Here is a 12,792-nt window from a genome sequence, read left to right as displayed (position 1 = left end):
CGAAGCCCGAGTGGCCAAACAAAGCCAACCGTGGGTAAACCAGCATTACCACCAGAAGTGGTATTGCTATTATACAATGACATTATTTAAGAAAAAATAATTACTTTTCTTAAATAATGGCATTGTATATCTCCTTGCTGCTCTTCCGCAGCTGTCTGGTATTCTGCGGCAGTTCTGATGTACTGTGCATGCGTATGCCTACGCAGTACATCAGAGCTGTGGGCAAAAGCAATGGAGAAAGCAAGATCTCCATTGCTTTTTACAAACTGTTTTGCTATGTTAATGGGTTTAACATAGCGAGACAGCTTTAAAAAAGCAATGGAGAATCTCCCATTTAACAGCGAGACAGTTTTGAAAAAAGCAACGGAGAAAGCAAGATTTCCGTTGCTTTTTACAAACTGTCTTGCTATGTTAAAAGAGTTTGACATAGCGAGACAGCTTTAAAAAAAGCAACGGAGAATCTCCATTGCTTTTTTTAAAGCAGTCTCGCTATGTTAAACTCATTTAACATAGAGAGACAGTATGAAGCAATGGAGATCTTGCGTGCTCCATTGCTTAAAAACAGAGTTATACTAATGGAAAAAGTCCGGGAGACCGGCCCTTTTTTCCATTACTATAACTGATTTACAACATGTTTTGAATATTAATGGGGGGGGTCGTTGTATAAATATATATATATATATATATATATATATATATATATATATATTAGGTACTTACTAGGCTATTGACCCACATCTTTTGAAGCCTAACCATGCATTCCCAAGAAGTTTATAGCCCTTCTATTATAAGTACAAATGACCCAGAGGCCTTGTGTTTTGAGTATGAATAGCCCAGAGTCCAAGCATTTATGTGTTACCTAATCCATAAGGGACAAAAATGATAAACCAGAGGTCAATTTGTGATTTCCCATTCATTTATCCTGAATATGCTTGTAAAGAGAAAGAGATGTACTTTGATTTATGTGGACAGGAAGATAATTCCAGAGAAATGGTATTCTCAGTGATATATATCGACCCCCCAACATATTTTAATTGTATTGCAGAAGAGATTAAGATGAGTGGGTTTTTATGCACCATTGGACTTCTAGATGTCCAATAGGTCAGGCAGGATGGAGTCAGTTGAGGCACTCTTAAATGAGGCAGAGATCACCCCTCAGTCGCCTGTAAGATATTTTGAAGAGGGATGGTCTATGAATTGGTCAGTATAGCTCTTATGATCTCCCTCTTTTTCTGCATTTCTCTCTCTCTTCATATATATATATATATATATATATATATATATATATATATATATATATGTGTGTGTGTGTGTGTTCGTATGTTTCCATATATTGTTTTCTTCAAAGATAAGTCAGACTTTCTAGCACAGGACGATAATTCACATTAACATAACTGATGTATACAACGTTGTTATTTCTATAGTGACTGGGGTTTAAATTACGTGCATATCTAATATATTGGGAGCTCACACCATTGATGTGACAAATGCTTTGATATGTAAAAAATATTTGTAATTGTTTAAATGTGTTTTATGACACACAAAGTTGATTCTAAGCAGCTCATGCAGAAATTCATGAATAGCTTTATGTGAATAAAAACAAATACAATCTTCTAAATTGGTCACTGATTTTTTTTAAGCAAGAATAATAATATTCTTATAAATTTAAATTACTTATTATAGACACCAACTGTTATGAACTCTACAGATCTCGAACACCAAACTTATTCAAATGCAGAACATCACTTTTAACCAAGTTTCTTACCGCAGACTTACATTCAAGTTCCTGTTTTACAGATAAAGACATCATATTTTAGTCTTCTAACCTCCAATATTATAGATGCCATTAAACTAGACAGGTTCCCTATGTTATCATTATGCACTGTCAGCAAGATCAACTGCATTTCAAGTACCAGTCAGCATCTTTTACCAAAATGTTCCCCAGTCCAAACGCATCTCTGAAGTCTCATTGAGCCCTCCAATGCTCTTCACTTTATCTTACATACTCCTTTAAGTTTTCAGGTTTAAGCGACATACTTTCTTCCACTCGCAGTTAACTGGGTTGTATTTTAAAGCCTAGGATCAAGGCCTCCCTTCACACACACACACACACACACACACACACACACACACACACACACATACACACTGTACACCTCTTAAACACTTAAAAACACATGTACACACCTACCTCTCCAACTTGTACGCTCATCCCAAGTCCAAACATCTTCTGGAATTCAAATTCTGCTCATGGATGCGGAATATGAAGACGTAAACCATCGGTCACATGTATGGAGAAAACAAAATGATGTAGGTTGTGCTTTGTATCCATTAAACTCTGTTTTGCTTTGCAAGCACCATTCTGTGCTTTATTGTTTTACCTTTCTTGGTCATCAGTTTTATTTTATTAGTTTTGGTTTGGTGACCTGGTGATTTTTGTTTACTGTTCTGGAGAAGACAAAAACAGGTCGCAAGCACCTGTTCCATTTGTACAACTTGACGCAAAGGACATTCTTAAAGAAGAACATCCTTTATTTATTTTTTTTTAAATTAGAAGTAAATAAATCTCCTGGCCAGTCGATTCCAGGGGGATGCAAGTGCACCCCCTTGCACCTGCCTGCAGGCGCCCTTGGCCACAGAGCTTATAGGGCTGAAGGGTGTATACAAGTAAGTCAATGGTGGTTGACAACAGCAGCCCTTGTAAAGTGGACAATCGCAAGTGTAGTGGGTGGAGCACACCTCAGACTGGTAAAACCCACACCCCCAGAGGTTATTGTGTTGACCAAACACACAGGGAATACTGTTCACACACACACACACACACACACACACACACACACACACACACACACACACACACACACACACACACACACACACACAGGATCAGAGTTGCCAGTGATGGATTTGGAACCCTACCCATCTAGTTAGTGGTACTCCAGTGTTATGCAGTTATCGTAGGTGGCCCAGAACTAATAGTGTGATGACTGTTCCAAGGTATCTGTAAAGTGAATAACATCACGTGCCCTAGTGAGGTATGGCAATGGGGGGGTGTACTGGATGGAAAGGACTCAGACTGTCACCTATGAGTCTACACACTCGCAAACACTGCCAGAAAAGACTGCATACAAAGCTGGAAACCAGGATGTCAGCAAATACAAATCTTTATGTTTTATTCATTATAAAAAAGTGGTTTTATTTATTAAACAACATATACAAAATGTTTTATTCTACACAATGTTTAGATAACATTTTTTAAATATATATATATATATATAGTTGCAGAAACATATGAGTATAATATGTTAGTTTTTGTCTATATGTATAGGGCTGTGCTTGGTTGCTTGCTGTGCATTTTAAAAGTTTAAAGTGTTTTTTTAAATTGGTAATTTTCTCATTAATTAATCAGATTATTGCTTGATTTGTTAAGTACATATTATATAAAAGAGCACTACTTTTGGAAAGTAAAGATTTGGATTTGGTGACATCCTGGTTTCTAGCTTTGTGTTCAGTTTTTCTGGATCTGTTTGGTGGTTTCATTTTGAATTTACTGAGTTTTACACTCACAAACACTTCTATACACACCAATGCACACACAATTGTGAGTACTGACAATAGCAGCCTTGTCTCTCATGTTATTCATCCCATACTGTTACGTAGCTGATGCATGTGGCACAGGGCTTATAGGGCTGAAGAGTGTCAACAAATACCTCTATGGTGGATGTGAACAGCGGACTTTGTTAAGTGGACCTTGGGAGATGTACTGGGAGTACCATGGCCTAAAACTGTAAACCATGGCCACCCAATGGATATATTTTTCACTCATACACAGAATACTGTTCTTACAGATGCACACACACACACACACACACACACACACACACACACACACACACACACACACACATTTGCCAGGACTGAGATTAGAACCCCTGCCAATCTACTTATTGATAATACAGTGGTATGCATTTATCACATGTGCAACAGAGCTTAGAGTGTAATGAGTATCCCACAGTCTTTTTTAAGGTGAACAACATCACCAGCCATTGTAAAGTATGGCAATGGGCAGTGTATTGGGAGAGTGAGGCCTCAAAATGATGTATCATAAAAATACACACACAAACACTTATAGACATACACACACACACACACACACACACACACACACACACACACACACACACACACACACACACACATGCACACACGCACGCACACACACACACACATATTTTCCAGGATTCAAATTAGAACCCCAACCTCTGTAGTCATTGGTACTATAGTGTTATGCAGTTATTGCATGCATCATGGAGCTTAGAGACTGAAGCATGTCCCAAGATACCTATATAGTGAATAACATCACCAGTCCTTGTAAAGTATGGCAGTGGTAGGTGTACTGGGTGAAAAGGGCCTCAAACTACTTTCACCCACGTTTACACACTCACAAACACTTTTATACACATTAATGCATGCACACATTTCCCAGCACTGAGATCCATAGGTTCATAGGTTCATAGATGAGTACAAGGTGAATGGCCATGGAGCCTTTACAATCTTTGCCCATGGGAATACCCTGGCATTGTGCCATCTGAAGATAGTCCTCAGTGTGCCTAATGAGTATAGCCACTGGGGTGATCCCTAGGGTGGGATTTCTATTCTCTATCCAATCATACAGATTTCTCTTGAAGAGGGCCAGTGAGGTGCTCTGCTTGATATATATGTGAAGTCCATTTCACGGTGTTGGCAGTCTCTAGGTTATGAACCTGTCCCTCCAGCATGTTCTTTTGATTGTGGAAATGGGGTTGAGGTCTCTGGGGCATGTGTTGTGGATGGATTGAGCTCTTTAGATGTAGCATTCATGAGAGAGCTGGATCAGACATGGCCTGGTAATTCAGGCAGTGATCACCTCTAAGTAGGCAATATGAGATAGAGAATAGTTGGAGTTATTGGAGTCTGCCCATATAGGCAAGTGGTTAAGGCCTAGGTCCATCTTTGTGAGGTACTTTTGCAGACTCTCCAGTTGTTGCAGGTTTCCAGTGAGGTACATGTCAAATGGGCCATTGTACTCACTGATTACCCTAATGAGGGAAGAGTAGAGGGAAACAATGGCCTCTTACTTCCTGGATGCAGCACTCTTAGTAATGAGATGTGCCACGTAAAAGGACTTTCTGAACACAGTGGCACTGTGGTGGTCAACAGAGAGCTCGCTGTAAACCTGTGTTCCCAGTTCTCTTATAATAACTTTAATGTTCCGTGGACTACCATCATTGTGGTAATTCATGGGAACCATGTTTTCCCAAAGGGAATGTTGGCACATTTTCTGGCACTGCCCTAGAGTGCAGGGTTCTGACACCAGTCATAAGTCTCAGTGAGGCCTTTGTGCAGGATGGCAACATCATGGAGGAGGTAATAATAGCAGCCACCTTGCAGTCATCTGCAAACATTGTCAGCCAGAGTCCCTATGTGCTGGGCTGGACTTCAGAGGTATAGATCCAGAACAAGAGGGGACTCAGTACCAAACCCTATGAGACTCTACTTGTGACTGGTCAGCAGTCTGACATGGCATCCACTGCTTTCACATGGTGGGTTCAATCTGTGGCCATTTTGCAAGCCACCTAGTGATATAGGGATTGCTGCCTATGTGAGTGTGTTTGTCTATGATTCCTGATTGGGGAAGGTATCCAAGGATTAAAAGGCCCGCCTATCTTATTATTTATTCCATACTGTTACATAGTTATTGCACATGGCATAGAGCTTATAGGGCGGCAGAGTGTCTACAGCTACCACTACAGTGGATGACAACAGTGGGCTTGTAAAGTGGAGACTGGGATATGTACTGGGTGGGCAACAGCAAAAAATTGTAACCCTCCAATGGATATGGTTTACACACAAACACACTCCACCCACATGTAATGCAACACTGAGTGAGTTCACTCACACAAATACACACTTGCCAGGACTGAGATTAGAACCCCTACCTATCAAGTTAATTCTTCTACATTGTTATGCATTTATTGCACGTGCCATGGGGTGTATAGGGTAAATGGTGTCCCAAGGTACTTCTAAGGTGAGGAACATCACCTGCCCTTGTAAAGTATGGCAATAGGTGACTTACTGCATGAAGGAGGCCACAAAATATTTTAAGCTACACATATACACACACAAATACATTCACATACACATTTGCCAGGACTGATATTAGAACTCCTGTCTAACTAGCTGTTTGCAGTATAGTGTTACAAAATTATTGCATGCGCCAGATAGTTTGTAGGGCTGTGGTTTGCCCAAAGGTACTTCTAAGGTGGCTGATATCAGCAGGACTGCTAAAGTAGGGCAATGACAAGAGGACTGGGTGTGAACGGGCTGAAAAGCTTTAACCTACAAATGCACCCACTGTTACATTTACCAGGACTGAGATTAGAACTCCTACCTAACTAGTTATTTGTACTATAATGTTACTCAATTACTGCATGTGCCACAGCACTTGCAAGCATGTAGGTTGCCAAGTGGAACTTCTAAGGTGACTGACATCAGCAGGACTGCTAAAGTAGGGCAATGGCATGTGTACTGAGGATGAATGAGCTCAAAACCTTTAACCTACAGACACAAAGATATGCGCTTTTACATTTGCACGACTGAGATTAGATCCCCTATCTAATTAGTTATTTGTATTATAGTGTTCTGCAATTATCACACACAGCACAGAGCTAATAGGGCTGTAGGCTGCCCAGAAGTACTTCTAAGGTGACTGACATCTGCAGGACTGCTAAAGTAGGCCAATAGGATATGTACTGAGTGTGAATGGGCTCAAAACCTTTAACCTACAGACACACACACACACATACACACACACACACACACACACACACACACACACACACACACACACACACACACACACACACACACACACACACACACACACACACAGACACTTTTACATTTGCCAGGACTGATATTAGAACCCCTCCCTAACTAGTTATTTGTACTATAGTGTCGCACAATTATCACACATGACACATAGTTTGTAGGACTGTAGGCTGCCCAGGAGTACTTCTAAGGTGACTGACATCTGCAGAACTGCTAAAGTAGGGCAATGGGATGTGTACTGAGTGTGAACAGGATTAAAACCTTTAAGTTACAGACACACACATTTGCCAGGACTGAGATTAGAACCTAACTAGTTGTTTGCATTACAGTGTTATGCAATTATTGCACACACCACAGAGCTTGCATGGCTGTAAGTTGCCTGAAGGTACTTCTAAGGTGACTGACAGCAGGACTGCTAAAGTAGGGCAATGCCACGTGTACTGGGTGTGAACAGGCTCAAAATCATTAACCTGCAGACACACACACACACGCGCACACACACACACACACACACACACACACACACACACACACACACACGCACACACTTTTACATTTGCAAGGACTGAGATTAGAATCCCTACCTAAATAGTTATTGTACTATATTGTTATGCAGTTATCACATGCACTATAGAGCTTATAGGACTGAAGCCAGTCCAAAGGTACTTCTAAGGTGGATGACATTAGCAGATCTTGTAAATTAGGGCAATGGAAAGTGTATTGGGTGTGAATGGGATCAAAATCTTTAACCTACAGACATGCATACACAAACATATACACTTACATTTGCCAAGACTAACTGTAGAATCACTACTTAACTAGTTAATTGTATTATAGTGTTTCACAATTATCGCATGTGCCACAGAGCTTGTAGGACTACAGGCTGCCCAAAGGTACTTCTAAAGTGACTGACATCAGCTGGACTGCTAAAGCAGGGCAATGGGATGTGTATTGAATGAGAATGGGCTTGAAACCTTTAACCTACAGACACACACACTTTTACATTTGCCAGGACTGAGATTATAACCCCTACCTAAACAGTTATTTTTACTATAGTGTTATGCAGTTATCGCACACATCACAGAGCGTATTGGGCCACAGCTAGTCCAACAGTACTTTCACATTGAATGACATTAGCAGATCTTGTGAAGTAGGGCAATTGGAGGTGTACTGGTTGGAAATGGAATAAAACACGTATTCCTACTCACACACCCTCCCCCCCACACCCACACGCACTCTACCCTACACAGCCACTGTTACACATGCTGTGACTGTGATTAGAAGTCCTATCAATCTAGTTATTTATATGATAGTGGTACACAGTTATCACACATGATATAGAACTTACAGAACTGAAGCCCATCCAAAGTTATTTCTAAGGTGAATGACATTAGCAGATGTAAAGTAGGGTAATGAGAACTGTACTGGGTGGGTAAGGCATCATAATACTTAGACCTACTGACACAAACACGTATACACACACATACACACACACACACACACACACACACACACACACACACACACACACACACACACACACACACACACACACACACACACACACACACACACACACACACACACACACACACACACAAATGTAGGTGATGTGATATTCCAATCCCCAACTCAGTACCATCAGACAATGAATCTCATCTTCATGCTGACACATGCCAGTGGTTACAACTGGTATGCAACTGTCTGCAGCAGGACATTACTCTATGCCATTCAGGGTATCCCTGTGTATGACTCACTCTTTGTGTGTGTCTCCCTGTGTGTCTCACTCTATCACTGTCTGTCCCTCTCTTCCCCATGTCTATGTGTGTGCATGCTTGACATATTGTAATATGTTGCCTATATATATATATATATATATATATATATATATATATATATGTATATATATATATATGTGTGTGTGTGTGTGTGTGTGTGTGTGTGTGTGTGTGTGTGTGTGTGTATTACACACAACAGATGCAGATATACCACATATGTGACACTTACAGCTGCCTGTGGGTAATCCTGTCTGATGGGTGTGTGTGGAGACAGGTTTACATAGCTGTGTGTATGCAAAGACATTTGCACAATACAGACATATAATAGTCCGATGCAGTTTCAGACATGGGCTTCACTTCTCCAAGTGTAGGAGCATCCTCAGCATGACCTTCTATAGTAAGTGTGGGAATCCATTCCAGGGGTAGTTGTATGCCAGTCCAGGGTGCTGTGTGCTACAGCCATTCCTTGCAACCTGTTTGTGCAAGATATGTGGAGATAAGCTGCCAATATGGGGAGACAGTAGGCCAAACATATGGGGGGATAATTTGGGTCTATATTGTAAAGTCAAATGCTTACCTTATTGAATCCCTAAAAGTCGACCCATCCTCATCAAACCGGGAAACATCGATCATCCAGAAGAGCGAAACCAGAAACTTTGAATTGTCATGGTTGGCCTTCTGCGGTATAGCGTGTGTCTATAGCTGATTGACTGATGAAGCTGTGTAAAAGGTCCAGCACCTTGGTGATATGCTGTCTGGGGATTTCCTGGTTGTGCAGTAGTCTTCTGACCTGAAAGGCATATCCTGTTTTTGCCATACCTGTCAGCTGTACAGATTTTCACAGATTATCCAGATTCATGCCTCATATATGTCATCATTTTCCCTTAACATTATTGTTTTCTAGCACATTTGTTGCAAATCACTCAGGGTTGCAGTCAGGGAATACTGACAGAACATTAGAGTTTTAGACTTCATACCCTTCATTACATCCATGCTACTACACATCCCTTCTGTCATTCTATCAACTTTCTAACATTATGAGAGCAATATTTCAAATGTATCCCTATAGTTGGATCTTTATCCTACTATTATGTATGGCTTTGTCTAGATTTCTTCCTCTCCTAGCATTTAGCAGCATGCTACTAGCATTTATCAGCATGGTCTTACATTTGCATTTTGTTGACTGTGTTATATTGGTAGTATGGACCCCATGGCATTCCCTAAAAAGGCACTATGGGTGAGGCATGGGCCTTTGCAAGAGGCCTGTAGGCCATGTGAGACTGATGCAGGCCATCTTTAGCAAGGCAGTGCATTCTGTCTCTCATATGTTCCCAGGCTGCCAGGCAGTGGACCCCCCCCCCCCTTGGGGTGACAATGGTAAGTGACAGAACACACTGCTGTGCTACTAGGCACCATACCTCTCTATGTATGTGAGCCAGACATCTGGACAAGGCCAAGAGTAATTTGGTGACAGAGGCCTAAATATACAGACAATTGTAACTATTGGCCTGACAAACCTGGAAGGGTGATAAAATAACAGATTTTGCAGTAGCATGCATTTTTCTATAGGGTATGAAGTCTGAGACGCTACACTCTGGCAATATTTTCTGACTTTAGACCTTTATGGTTTGCCAATGATTTGCCAGACAACCACTATTTCAGACTAAAGACCCCACACATATGATGCATACCTGTGTACATTTTGTGAAAGGTCTGTACAGTTGTGAGGTATGGTAGGCACAATGTAGGTTACTCCAACCCTGTGTACTGTTCATATGTGTGGCCCCCTGTAGATGACCTGTCCAGCTTCCCAACAGTAATGGATATTGACATCTGGACAGTGTGTACAACTCCAACTGTAGGTGTAGCTGACAGGCAAAATAGTTGGCACTTCATTTCATGGAACATGGCCCTGTCTACCACAGTACTGTACCTAGCCTATGAGGACACAACAGCCATGAGAAGTTGCTGGCCACATCTTGACAGTATTCCCAACACATATACATAGCTCATTGAACGCTGCATATTGTGGACATGCAACAAGTTATCCATGTTGATTGGGACAGCCCTGGTAATGCGTGCTCTTCTGCTATTACCTTACCAATTTATAAGTTACTGCATTTCTATGTGAATATGGGTATGGTGGGGCACACCTGTCAACAATACACATTTGCACAGTCTGTACTAATACTGGCTTCACATTGTGGTTTCATTTAGCATAGTATTGTGCCATGTCTTGGAGAATAGAAGCATATCACTACATACCACAGATTAGATTGTAATGCCATACAATTGAGTTTCAGACTTCTTACCCTTCAGAGTCTTACTGCAAATACAAGGCCTGCTGTAATATCACTGTGTAAGTCTGTAGAGGGGTATTCCATCATTGTCGCCATTTGTGTCCCTTTGCCAGACATTCCTTTATGGTTTTCTCTAGCTGACTTGCTGTGTGAGTCTGGGTGTGAGTATGGGATCCCCACAGTAACATCCATGCATGTGGCCTATGACCCAAACCCTTAGTTGGCCCCCCACATACACTGCAGTGGGATTTGTCACCTTAAATGATACTGCATAGTGTGAGGAAGCCATTATTGTGAAAACATTTCCTGGCATCCCACATAGCTGTAAGTTGTCTGCTGCTATCCCAGTAGGCCACCCCATTCCCTTGCATGCATGCAGCATTACCATAGATATGCTACCAAAACATACTACTCAATTTGTTTATTGTTAACAAGACTGACTTATCTTGTGCCTGCAGCAGTTGTGAGGATGGTGCTTAAGGGCTGCCTATGTTGGATGCACACAGTACACTGCCTATACATGGTAGGTTACAGGTTATGTAATGTGTGTGCCATCCATTTTACTGTGTGTGTGAGTCAGCGAGAGGTGTCAATCCCTGGGTCCCCATAGTGTCAGTGTGTGTGCTATACGTTGCCTCTTTGCCAAGGCCTGGGCATACTGGGGACACCTCTGTCTGCCTACGGGAGCAGCCTCAGGGGCTTCATCTTCTGAGCTGTTCTGTACCTGTGGGGACCTTGGCAATGGTGGGGGGCTGTGTGGCCCTTCCCCATGCTGTTCCTGCTGCAGCTGTTTCTGCAGGATCATATTGTGTAGTATGGCACATACTATGAACATGTGTGCACATGTGGCTGGAAAGTACTGCAAGACTCCACTAGATATGTCAAGACAGTGGAACCATGACTTGAGCATCCCAAACACATGCTCTATGATGATTCTACTTTGTGCTTGTTTCTCATTATGACATCCCTGAGTGGATGTGTGTGCATTTCTGATGGGTGTCATTATCCACGGCTTCAGTGTATAGCCAGCATCCCCCACCAGATTGCCATATGGGATGTCCCCACTGGCAAATGCCTGGTATAGCTGTGATGAATGCCAGAGGTGAGTTGTGATAGTTTCCAGTGCTGCCAGCACACACATTCATGATAATGCCTTGGCATACATGTCAACCTGGAAACATCAAAAATCAGGGCAAGGCCCATGAAAAATAGGTACAAATCTGTATGCTTATTAACATAAAATGTGCATACATAATTATGTAACCCCACCCACTTCAATGGGAATCGTGGGATACTGACTTTCAAATGCAACCTGAAGAACAGACAACCAAAATATGACACCAGAGTCCTCCTGCAGCCATTCCAATGTCCCATTATCTAGCTATTTTTCCCCATTTACTATAAACACTAATGTGTGCATACTGCTTTACTTCTACAATGATTATTTGGATTTAATTTTAAATTTTATAGCACAATACACAAACACTAATAGAGATATGCTAAACAAAGCAATACTGTCTCCCAATGAAAATAGACTTAGCTTTAAAACGTCTCTACCCTTGAAACTCACATTCATTGAAACAGCATTGAAACCCACACCACATCCAAAGAAAATGCGTCTGGTCAGTGGTGGATAAAGATTACTTTTGGGCTGTTTTCAAATCATAGACCCCTTGCACACAAAACAAGAAATGTACATGTGTTATTTGATGCACCTTCCTGACTTTATTAAATTATATTCCTTGTATGATACAGCACACTTGGTAGATTTAGAGTGCATGTTAAATGTATTATTTGAAAATTTTCCCAGTAGGCAATTAAACAAAGTACACCACAACCACAAC

Source organism: Protopterus annectens, chromosome 1.part1 (genome assembly GCF_019279795.1).
Source record: "Protopterus annectens isolate FY-2018-M chromosome 1.part1, PAN1.0, whole genome shotgun sequence".
In the NCBI taxonomy this organism is placed as follows: domain Eukaryota; kingdom Metazoa; phylum Chordata; order Ceratodontiformes; family Protopteridae; genus Protopterus; species Protopterus annectens.
This window is presented reverse-complemented; position numbering follows the sequence as displayed.